The sequence below is a fragment of the Pantherophis guttatus genome, chromosome 6, assembly GCF_059756535.1.
Source record: "Pantherophis guttatus breed Tessera chromosome 6, ASM5975653v1, whole genome shotgun sequence".
In the NCBI taxonomy this organism is placed as follows: domain Eukaryota; kingdom Metazoa; phylum Chordata; class Lepidosauria; order Squamata; family Colubridae; genus Pantherophis; species Pantherophis guttatus.
In genome coordinates, this window is record NC_142068.1 from 55003640 (window position 1) to 55016489 (window position 12850).

Here is a 12850-nt window from a genome sequence, read left to right on the forward strand (position 1 = left end):
GTGCATCTTCTTCATTGTCCTTCAGATATTCTTCCAAAGCCTTTTTTCTTCTTCAACTATCTGATGTACTTGCAACATTCCACGCCCATCTATTTGCTTTAGTAGGTAGAGTCTGTCAATATCGCTGCAAGGATGAAGGGCATGATTCATTGTCATTATTTTTCTGGTCTTCCTATCCATTGCTTTTAATTCTGTTTGAGTCCAGTTCACTATTCCAGCTGTGAATCTAATGACTGGTATTGCCTTGATGATATTTCTTCCATTGAGTTTGGACTTTAAGATCTTTTTCACTCCCTTGATGTATTCACCTCAAATCTTTTTCTTGACTTCAGTGTGCTTGATGTTGTCAGCTTGAAAGATAACCAGGTATGTGTAGTAATCATCTTCATCCGGACTCTTAATGTTATTTTCATGGGGCATCTTGATACCTTCAGTTTTCACTATTTTTCCTTGTTTGATAGTGAGTGTGGCACATTTGTCCAATCCAAACTCCATTCCAATATCTTGGCTATATATACAAACAGTGTTGAGCAGCGATTCTATTTCAGATGGTGTTTTTCCATACAACTTTAGATCATCCATGTAAAGGATAGTCAGAGATAGTCTGGCAGATGTTTTTGATCTTTGATAGCCATGGCCTGAGTTATTCAGTATTGTTGACAGAGGAAACAGGGTAATGAAAAATAATAGTGGTGATAGCGAATCTCCTTGAAAGATTCCTCTCTTGATATTTATTTATTTATTAGTCACATTTCTATGCTGCCCAACTCCCTAGGGATTAACTTCTTCAAGTCTCTCATCACTGACCTGCAACTTTGTCTTCCAATGTGCCATTGATCTTTGCACAAAGCTTCTGATGTTTCTACTGACTCCTGTTATTTCTAGGCACTTGATTATCCAGTCATGTGATGTAGAGTCAAATGCCTTTCTGTTGTTGTTGTTGTTGTTGTTATTCCCTTCCTACTAGGCCAGCATGCTAACCATACTATCTTTGAGTTATGGTCAGTGAATAGAAAGTTTCATTTACTGGCTCACAGGTTCCTAACTGATTCTTCCCTTGTTGCCACTCAAGATCACTTGACCTTGCGGTGACTATTTTATTACAAAGGTATTTCAGCGGTTCATGCATGGAGCGGGTGGGAGGCATCTCAGAGGTTTGGTAGGCTCACATGTGGAAAGAGGACATGACATCTATTTTGATGGTGATTTTAAAGCAAGGCAAATTATGTAAGAGTTTGAGTCCTGTTGCTCTTTCTGCTTCTCAGACTAAAGGAGAGAAGAGTAAGCATCTCTGCTGAGCCAATAGGAAGGATCATTGTCCTCCATGGCATAAGGCTTGGCTTGGTTATTTGTGGAACCATCTAACATGTTAAATGCATGCCTTTTTTAATTAGGAAGAATATTTTCCATGTCCAAAGGAGCATTATCCAGTGATTATTACACAGATTGATTTACAGCTAATGCAAAAGAGATACATCAATTGTATTATTTAAACAGAAAAGCTTTCTCACCCTTACTGTGTAAAAGTTTAATTTAAATATCTTTTCTGTATTTTACTTTCTTAGGAATAAATTATAATACTTTATTAAATTTGTATGGAAGATCTGGCTTAGTTACTGATATACTATTAAATCAAGTGATAAGGCACACCTGGTAACTAAATATCCCTAATGTGAATCACCCTATTGTGCAGGACAGGTGTGAGATGTCTAGTCACTAGCATTCAGAATATATCTTATTTTTAAGAAATTTTGTTAGCATTTCACAGGAAACTGCCTTCCTGTAACCTAAAACTAAGTTAAAACTGTATTATGCATTCTTGGATGATAGTTCTTGTACTTCTCTGTGGTATCACTTCAAGCAATTGAAACCTACTCTGATTCCCGGTTCCCTAAACCTTTTATTCCTTAGCTCTTATTTGTTGTCTTTTGCTGAACAGAGCTCTAGAAACCAGTTAAAGTGGGGCTCAAGTGGCTTCTTATCAAAATATTAACTTTTGCTTGACAAAAATAATTCATGCATACAGTTAGTGCAATTCATTATGGAACTACAATGTTTTCTATACAGTATTTATTCTCAACAACCTCCCAGACAAGGGTAATTTTTAAACAGAGAGTTGTACATATCAGTGCTCAAACTAACACATGCAGTTATTGACCAGAAACAGATCTTTTTGCTCAGCCAGGAACAAAACTGTTTTCTAATCTGAAAAATACCTGTCAATGAAGTCACAATTTTTACGAAGGGCCTACTCTAGAGCAAGACTTGTATTGTTGGATTCCATGGCCAGATGGAATTCTTGCCATATCACAAAGAGATATGCAGGCTTGATTTAATTCTGGCCTATCACTAAAAGAAACTGAAATGACAAGATTTGGCTCAGTTATTAATGGAACAACATTTTGACCTTTCCTCACTTTCCTTGGTTTAATGTAATGTTAAGCAACTTTTTGGGGCAGTGGACAGTTCTGGCACATAAGGGAATATTGTATGTACTCATACATACTGCTTAACATGAAATAGATTGCTGTTCGCAAACTCACTATCATGGTAATCATGGTCAGTGAGACTCCTATTTGTTTAGTGACAAACTGCTGAGTTAATATTCCCTCCGCCTCCCTGAATCCTCCTCCTCATTCCTTTGTTTCTCTCCTGAATAGATGTGCACACTCCTCAATAAAACCCACCCACATACCGCATATCCACCCATCCTTTTTTTTTTTTTAAGGAATAAAATTTGTATACCATCCCATTCTCAAAAACTCTGGGTGGCTCACCACACTTTATTCTTGTGTCATATCTGGAAAGATGACAGTAGAACCCACTGCAGCAACATAGCCGCAATGGGAAAATTGAGTAAATGTTGGAAGTTTTCTATTCCCCTAAACTCACATTGATTAAATCTTCAAGCTGGTCTTGAAAAACACGTCATACTGAGACGGAATGTGATATAATCAACCATCTCCATAAAGAACATGAGCCAGTATTCACTCCCTTCCAGGGAAAGCACAAAGCCTTTTCCTTTTCCAAAAAGCATGTAAGTGATTCCAGTTATGTCCCCCTTGAACTGTACAGAAACAGGTTTAAGAATTTGAAAAAATGCCAAGAAGCCACAGCAGCCTTCCCAAGTAAACATTTAAAGGAATGTTTACTTTTCTGCCTAATACATCTGGCAACATAAATTTTCGCCACAATAAAATGATCAATCTTTCAGATGGTAATGAAGAAATATTTTAATTCAGAAAAATTCCACAATACGTCACATTGCTTTCTTTTAATTTAAGCAACTAAATACATAATTTTCACCACTAGAGGGCTTCTTTGTCAAGGCTTTTGTAGGCAGAATGAGGAAAAACAGGAAAGTTGCTTCATCATTACTTGTAATTCATGTCCTTGGCTCTAAAGTCTGATGATTCATCCAATATAAAAAATGTTTGCATATTCCATTTGCAACAGACAATATAAGGAGACTTCATGTTTACAGAAAACCTATCTGTAGCACCTGGATATTTTTAATAATCAGTTATCATTATTTGCACTTATTTTGTTTTAGTTATTTCAAATAAAAATATCATTTTTAATAGGCTGTGTACACAAAGGGATGCCAGATGTGGGCTGAGAAATCCAGATAACCACAGGATGACAGCACAGAATTATTTATTTGTTATTTACATATTCAATTTGTATAGCTGCCTATGTCAAACAGTGACTCTGTGTTGCAAACAATCATAAAAGCAAGTAAACTATTAAAGGACTGTAGTATAAAAAAGAAATTGAATGCAATTAGTGACCAAGAGATATTATAATCCATCAGGGTCAACATAACTAGGAAATGTGGCCTTTCACATACTCAGGACTCCAGGCCTAGGCACATAGATAGGTCATTTAGGCCTTCCAAAAAGCCAAAAGTGATAGGGCAATCTTAATCTCTGGAGGAAGAATGTTCCAGAAGGCAGGATCTATGGCAGAAAAGGCTTGTTTCCTGGTCCCTGTGAGCTGACATTCCTTGACCGACTTGACCTGGAACATCCTTTCCTGCCAAACTGGACTGGATGGTTAGCAACAACTGAGAAAAGATGGTCTCTCAGGTAACCTGGTCTCAAGCAATGAAGAGCTTTAAAGGTGACAGGAGTTAAAGCCCCAGCAGTTGTATTACATGTGCCAAATAGTCAATACCATTTACAATCGATGCAGCTGTTCTGTACCAGCTGAAGCTTCTGAATCCTCCACAAGGGTAGCCCCATTTAGAGCAGTAGTTCATACAGGAAGTCATGAAGGCATGAGTAATAGGGAGCAGAGCTTCCCAGTTCTGGAATGGGTGGAACTGGCACAAAGCCCAAAGATATAGATTTAATTTCATTTCACGGAATATTTACTTCCCAGTCTTATACATTAATACATTACAATACATTACATTACATACATACAATACATTAATTAAATATAATTAATTTAGATTTCAGGTTTAGGGTAAATTTAGAGATTTTGCATATCTTTGCTGACTTCTTTGTGTCAGTTAGATTTTGCAGCCCAGATGTTGAAACCCTACAATAAACTAAGATACCTAAACATATATAATGAAGAAACCCCCTGAAAGATTATTTAAAAGGTTCAAAAGAAAATGGCATAACCAATTGCAAAGGTATAGATGTGAGTCTACCATTAAGTAGAATTATAATGTTGCTCATACAGGATCTTCTTTTAGTTTAAAATTACTGAACAATATAGAATCTGACTACATGTTCTTCATTAAAAGATTGTATGTGCTCCATTTTAAATATATGACTGCCTCTCCATTTGATAAGTTGGAAAGCAACTATCATTGCTATATTAAAAAATGTCAATATTTTGGATTCTTTGGTTTCAGAATATTTGAGACCCTAAGAAAGTTGTGAATCAGAGCCTCAAACATCAACCAAGCCAAAAATATGATAACAATTTATAATGTAATGGGGCAAATGCTCCTCAAAATAGACAAGATAATATTTTACTATTTGAAAATGCCAAAACAAGATATGATTTGTCTATAAGAAACACAGAATATAAGGAAGAAGATATAAAATATGTAAGTCACAAAATTAAAATATTTAAATCACAAAAATCTGGGATAGAAATATTTCAGCAGGATTGAGGGGAAAAAATCCTTTCTGGACAAGGAGAGGATTTGAGATCACCAACAAGCGCTCTAGACAGCTGTGGAGTCCTTGGTGCTCTCTGAGCTTGGCGGTTTTCTTGAGATGTTTCATTACCAAACTAGATAATGTCACTGCTAGGAGAGAGTGAGATTTGCTCATATGTTTATAAACCAGCAGTTTGCCTATCAGCTTTGGTGGGAATGTTCTTGTTGGTTCCTTGATTAGGCTGTTGTTTACTTTTAGTTTGTTTGTCTGTGTTGTTAATTCCTTGAATGGTTATTGTTTACTTCTTGATTGTTTGTCTAGTGTTAATCTTGGTGTTAATCTCTGCTCATATTGTGTTGATTGCTGGTGAGGAGATATTGTGGTCTTTTTGTTTCCTTTTGGGCTTTTTGTCTCTTTTGAGTGGCATGTAGATATTGTTTATCTCTATATGCCTGTTAATTGCTGATTTTGTCAGAGTACCATGCCTGCAGGAATTCTCTGAGGTTTTTGGACTTGGCTTGATCTAGGATGCTTACAGTTTTCCAGTTGAAACTATGATTGAGTCTATCCTTGTGTTGTGAAATTAAGGAGTTTTTATCATGTTTTCTGACTGTTAGTTGGTGTTCATGGATGCACTCTGCTAGCCTTCTGTTACAGTCCTTATTCTGTATGTGAAGGTGACTCCTGTTTTTTTCTTCTGGGGCTGCTGGGTCATTTAGGGTGCTTTAGAGGGCTTTAGTTGGTTTGTGTTCTACAGTGGTGCCATGTAGTTGTAATGGTCTGTTGGTGGTTTCTGAGATGTTTTTGATGTAATGCAAGTGTTATTCTTTTCACAGCTTTTGTTGGTTGTGCTATGGTAGGTTGAGTGGTCAGGTGCTTTTTGATAATCATTTTGTTGGAAGTTATTGTATAGATGCTTGGTTCCTTTTTCCCGATGTTCATGGTTGCTGAATGTATTTGTAGTCATCTAAATAGAGTTCTTACACAGTTTTTCTTTTGGAAGGTTGGGTTGTTACTTTGCTAATGGAGCACTTGGTTGGTGTGGGTAGATTTACGGTAGAATTGTGTTTCTAATTTACCATCACTGTCTCTGCTGCTGATGATATCAAAGAAAGAAAGTGGATTATTATTATTATTATTATTATTATTATTATTATTATTATTATTATTATTTATTTTGTATACCGCCCTTCTCCTGAAGGACTCAGGGCGGTGAACAGCCAGCAGATAAAATACAGAAAATACAAAAATTAAAACAATATTAAAAACCAATTAAATTAATTTGGCCCACAGTTAAAATGCCCCCATATTAAAAACCCATAATTTAGCAATTTAAAATTAAAACAATTTAAAAATATAGTCAGGTCAGCCCAGCTTGATGAAACAAAAACGTCTTTAAGGCACAGCGGAAAGTGCGCAGATCCAGGATGCGCCGTATCTCCGGGCGCAACTCGTTCCAGAGGGTCGGTGCCCCCACAGAGAAGGCTCTCCTCCTGGGGCCGCAGCCGACATTGTTTGGCTGACAGAATCCTGAGGAGCCCCTCTCTGTGGGAGCGTACTGGTCGCTGGGAGGCTACTGATGGCAGAAGGCAGTCTCGTAATACCCGGGCCCTAAGCCATGGAGCGCTCTAAAGGTGGTAATCAATACCTTGAAGCGCACCCAGAAGACCACTGGGAGCCAGTGCAGCTCATGCAGGAGAGGTGTTACATCGGAGCGTCGATCGCCCCCGTCACTACCCACGTGGCCGCATTCTGGACCAGTTGGAGCCTCTGGGTGTTCCTCAAGGGGAGCCCCATGTAGAGAGCATTACAATAGTCCAAGTGGGATGTGACGAGGGCATGAGTGACCGTGCATAAGGCATCCCGATCCAGAAAGGGACGCAACTGGTGGATCAGGCGAACCTGATAAAAAGCCCCCCTGGCCACAGCCGTCATATGCTCTTCCAAAGACAGCCGTGTATCCAGGAGGACACCCAAGTTGTGACCCCTCTCTGTGGGGGCCAACGACTTGCCCCAAAAGTCAGCGATGGTACCAACTGACTATATTGGGATGCTGGAAGCCAAAGCCACTTGGTCTTGGATGGATTGAGCCTGAGCCTGTTTCTCCCCATCCAGATCTGCACGGCCTCCAGGCACCGGAACATCACATCAAGGGCATCGTTGGGGTAGTCTAGGGTGGAGATGTACAGCTGAGTATCATCAGCGTACAGATGACACTTCACCCCGAAACCACGGATGATCTCACCCAGAGGCTTCACATAAATGTTGAACAGAAGGGGCGAGAGAACCGACCCTTGCGGCACCCCACACACAAGGTGCCTCGTGGTCGATCTCTGCCCCGCTGTCAACACGAATTGCAACTTGTTGGAGAGGAAGGAGGAGAACCACTGCAACACAGTGCCCCCTATCCCCAACCCTCCAGTCGGCACAGCATGATACCATGGTTGATGGTATCAAAAGCCGAGAGATCTAATAGGACCAGGACAGAGGAACAACCCCTGTTCCGAGCCCTCCAGACATCATCCACCAATATGACCAATGCCATTTCCGTGCTGTGCCCAGGCCTGAAACCCGACTGGAATGGATCTAGATAAACCGTTTCCTCCAGGAACGGGAAACTGTCGCACCACCACACTTCGCCACAAAGCGAAGATTGAAGACAGGACAATAATTTGCTAATACAGCTGGGTCCAGGGAAAGCTTCTTCAGGAGGGGCCTCACCACCGCCTCCTTCAAGGCGGTGGGGAAGTTACCCTCACTCAGAGAAGCATTGATAATCCCCTGGAGCCAGCCTCATGTAACCTCCCGGGAGGTCAGTACCAACCAGGAGGGACACGGGTCCAGTAAATATGTGGCCGTGCTAAGCCTGCCCAGAATCCTGTCCACGTCCTCAGGAGCCACAGGGTCAAACTCCTCCCAAATGACATTCTCAAGGCCTTCCTCCATCACCCCGCCTGAAACTACCCAGTCAGAGTCCAATCCTTCTCAAATCTGAGCGATTTTGTCATACAGATATTGCACAAAGTCCTCAGCTCTTCCGTATAAGGGATCATCCCTTGCTCCCTGATGGAGTAGGGAGCAGGTCACCCTAAACAGGGTGGCTGGGCAATTATCTGATGACGCGATAAGAGCAGAGAAATACTCAGATTTCGCCACTTTTATCGCCACTAGGTAGGTCTTAATATGAGACCTCACCAGTGTCCAGTCGGATTCGGATCAGCTGGCCCTCCAACTGCTCTCTAGGCATCTTCTCTGGTGCTTCATTTCCCTGAGCTCCTCGGAAACCAGGGAGCCACACAGGATCAGCACCGGGTCAGAGGCCGCAAAGGCACGACGCGATCCAAGGCTCCGGCGGCCGCCCTATCCCAGGCGGCTACCAGGTCCTTGGTCGAATCGTGAGCCAGAACCTCAGGAAATGGCCCAAGCGCCCTCTGGAATCCATCCGGATCCATCAGACGCCTGGGGCGGAACCACCTGACCGGTTCCGTCTCCCTGCTGAGGGAGGCAGTGGTACAGAAATCCAGTCGGAGGAGCGAATGATCAGACCATGACAACAAGACTGTTGTTTTCTTCTTTCCTCATGAATTTTATTCCTTTGAAGATGTTGTTGATAGTTTTCTGTGCTTTCTATAATTGGTCCTTTTTATTATGACAAAGGTTTCATCTATGTACCAGACCTATACTTTGGGTTGTAAATGTGGGAGTACTTCAGATTCCAGTTGCATTACAGTCTCAGCTATGAGTCCTGAAAGGGGTAATCCCATGGGTGTTCCTTTGATTTGTTGATATATTTGTCTATTAAACTGAAAGTATGAGGTGAGGCACAGGTTGATAAGATCCATGATTCTGGGTATTTCAATTTTGATGTATTTGGTTATTCTGTGTAGTAGTAGTGCTGTCATCATTCTTTTGCTAGTTCTGGATCTAAGAGTGCTGTGACATCAAATGAGACCATGATTTCATCTCTATCTATAGTCAGCTCTTTGATTCTTTGGAGGCACTGTAGTGAATGTTCAGGGAATATTCATGTCTCTCTGTGAGATATCTAAGCTTATTTGTCAGGGTGTTTTTTTTAGCATTGTTGTAGTTTGGAGGGAATAAGCATCTTGCTGAAATACCTTTGGTCATCCTTTGAATCAACAATACAGTATAAGGTGAGTTTCCTTCAGTCCTTATCAAAATAAATTTTAGCTACAAATTTTGGAACTTAATTATTATTGTATAATAATATACAATATTATTAATTGTTATTGTAGGAGTAAACAGCAAAAGGATGATTAAAACTGATTATAGAAAGCTATAAACAGACTAAGTGTCCAGGTAAATTTGAAATAAGATGTTTAAATTAATTATAAAGAATCCTTCCCATGAGAAAATGCTTTTAATCTTTTTTAAAAACTAAGGTTTCAAAAATTGGACATTAGAGGAAACTAGAGGGAGCTAAAAATTACAATTAAAATAGAAAAACACTTAAACTCAGCTTACAAGTACAGAATGAAGCATTTTTTAAAACATTGCATATATTGAAGGATATTTGAACAATGAACCCAGAAACTAATTTAATAGTGTGTGACTCTATAGATTTATTTATTAAATAAATATATTTATGATATATAGTTGAGCCATTATATATTAAATATATAGCTGCCTTCCTCACATATAGGTGACATAGTTATACTGTGACTAAAAGATATGGAAAAGAACAAGTTCCACCTGGCAAAACTGGAACTGACATAGAAAAAGATGCTACACTGGAGAGACAATAGAAATAATTAAAAGGGATTTACAAACAACAAACTAAGAGAATGACCTGGACAATCTTCTATATTATATTTACAAAATAATCTTATTAAAGTTTGAAGACTTTTGTGAAAAGAGACAGACAATAAAGGAAAATAAATCAAGTTCTACAACCTTATTTTAAGGGAGTATAAAATCATGATTGTTGGAAGTAAAAAGCAGGAATATAACTGGTTTATTTGAACAAGGTTAAAATAGGTTTGTTATCTCTAGCAACCATTAATAGACTTTCCCCAACATCAGAATTGAAATGATGATGCCTTGTAGTTTATAGTTAAGAGATGGGATGTGGGTAGAAGAGATTATTTGTTGTATTTTAAGAGAAGGTGATTAATTATTAAAATCGTTTGTACTTGTGATAAAGGTGGAAAGTCATGTATTTACTACATTTTCTTTTTATATATTTTTTCTTCTTTCTTTCTTTTATTCTATTCTTTCTTTATATTTATTTGTATTATTTTTTCTAATTTTAATCTTTAATAAAGTTATACTGTTATACTGTTGAATCCATGTATAGGAAGGACTCATCTCATTGAATGCACAAGAGGGGGGAAAGTAAATTTTGGTTTCTTACTGAATAAAGAAAAGCTTCTGGAACTGTTTTTACTATTATCAGTCTAAAGCTGAAACAGGTTTTCCCTGACAAGGAAGTCCTATGGGGTGTACAAGGAGCTCATTAACTAACCATCCATTTATTTGTATGCATATTCATATACTGGTGAGGCAATATTTATGTAACTGGAGTTTAGGTTTGTAAATACATTGTAATTAATTAGGTATGGTAAAAGTTCTGAACTATTACATTATCCAGAAAGCTGCTCAGAAAACTCAGGAGCAATTACAAAATTTTTGTACCACTGTTTTCTAATGTATCAACAAGATAGGGAAATGGAGAATGTTTTCCCTACTTCATCCCCAAAGTAAAGCACTCTCTAAGCCGATTAACTCTTTTGGACTTTGGAATCTGGTATTAGTTCATGAAAGCTACCTGAGAAACATGTTCTTTGCTCTTGTAGCTAGACTGAACATCAAACAAATACTAGAATGATAAAAGTAGTACAAGTAGTAGAAGACTTATATAGATTCAATCTGATAATATTTTGAATAACTTTCTCTCTCTCTCTCTATCTCTATCTATCTATCTATCTATCTATCTATCTATCTATCTATCTATCATCTATCTATCTGTCTGTCTATCTATCTGTCTCTATCTATTTGAGACATCTTATTGGTTACACTTTATAAGTATTTTATAAGTGCAACAATGTTTTGAATAAATAAAATAATACCCTTTCAAATGTCTAATTTAATTTCAGCTAACCTTTAGTTCTGAGTACCTGCTTCTCTTTTTTTCCACATTGCTAATTAAATTTTATGAGAGCCACTTTGGCCTACTAGCTAATTTATTAAGCTAGGAATTGGGAGACCATTAGTTCCAGCTGCTGATATTAGAAGATAAGTTTCAAAATGAGTGGAAACAAGCAATTTATAACAAGTTCCCCCTCTTAGGACTTACCTCCTCACTTATCTATTATCTCTGAGCTATGTAGCGACAAACTCAAACAATGTCTGTATGACATAGATTGACAAACAGATGTGGGAAATACTACTTAGCTTCCCATGATGGACAATCAGAGATACATTGTGGCACCAGCCATGTACCTCACATATCTTAATATTCCCAATCAGAGAAGAGCCTTCACCTTAGCCCAATGTTATGCACTATCTACAACATTCCTAGCTGGAAGATACAGAAGGATACTATACCCTTTATGAGCATGCCCTTCTGACTCAGAAAAGTTGCTGTTGTTGTTGCTGCTGTATCCTTACTTATATTTATATTGATTGTTTCCTAATATTATTTGATTGCTTATTGTACCCTACTACTATCATTAAGTGTTGTACCTTATGATTCTTAACGAATGTATCTTTTCTTTTTATGTACACTGAGAGCACGAAAGACAAATTCCTTGTGTGTCCAATCATACTTAGCCAATAAAGAAGTCCTATTCCTATTCTATTCTATTCTATTCTATTCTATTCTATTCTATTCTATTCTATTCTATTCTATTCTATTCCCGTCCCGTCCCGTCCCGTCCCGTCCCGTCCCGTCCCGTCTCATCCCATTCCATTCCATTCTATTATAACAAGTAGAAACTATTAAACATATTCTTTTCTATTGAAGCTTTCAAGAAGAGACTGGACTGCCATCTGTCAGAAATGGTGTAGGGTCTACTGCTTGACCTGATTAGTAAAATAGGATATAATGACTAGCAACACACACTATTTTTATTTTGTGATATTAATCCTGAAATAACATATGTTTGCCAGGTTCTTTGTGTGACATACAAAATTAGACAAAGAATAACCAAGAGCAATTGAATGTGTTTGAGTAGGGAATGGCTTTGCCTTAACATAATCCACTGGTTATTTTTTTATGTCTGCTACTGTATTGTGCCTTCCTCAGATGTGTCGTGGCTCTATAATTCTATAGTTTAGGTTAGTTTTAACTAATAAGAATGAAGCTTTTAAGCATATTTTTCTATGTATCAACTCCTTATTTATTTTTGGATGCTCTGGATATCTGAAAACTATTCTTCTTCTTCTTTTTTTTCTTTTTTTTGCTGGTTAATGACTACAGTAAAGTTATTTGATTTGAAATTTGGGTACCATTTTTCTTCCAGATGATGTATTTTCCTCTTTTGATGGTTGGTGATTCATAAATGACCAGCCTATATCTTATAGCAACAATAATCTTGATGGGGTAGTAACTCCTAGGAAGGAGAAATGATTCAATTCTCCCTGTCATACCCTATAGCTATGCTTAATTTTTAAAAGTTTGAATATTCAATGCATCTGTGTCTGTAAGGAGCCATAAAAGTATCAAACTAGTGACATATTCATCATGGCAACATTTTGCAAAGGAACTA

At 38.1% G+C, this 12850-nt stretch overlaps 1 protein-coding gene across 2 annotated transcripts in view; it reads left to right on the forward strand.

Annotated features, from left to right (window-relative positions):
- Positions 1 to 8969: 8969 nt before the first annotated feature.
- Positions 8970 to 12850, forward strand: part of LOC117678732 (pancreatic lipase-related protein 2-like) — a 33335-nt gene continuing 29454 nt past the window's right edge. Inside the window, exon 1 of one of the 2 annotated variants that reach the window (XM_034440215.3) lies at positions 8970 to 9274. The gene's annotated coding sequence lies outside the window, so the exon portion shown is untranslated. The remainder of the gene's footprint in view (positions 9275 to 12850) is intronic. The other variant, XM_034440216.3, reaches the window with a different exon arrangement.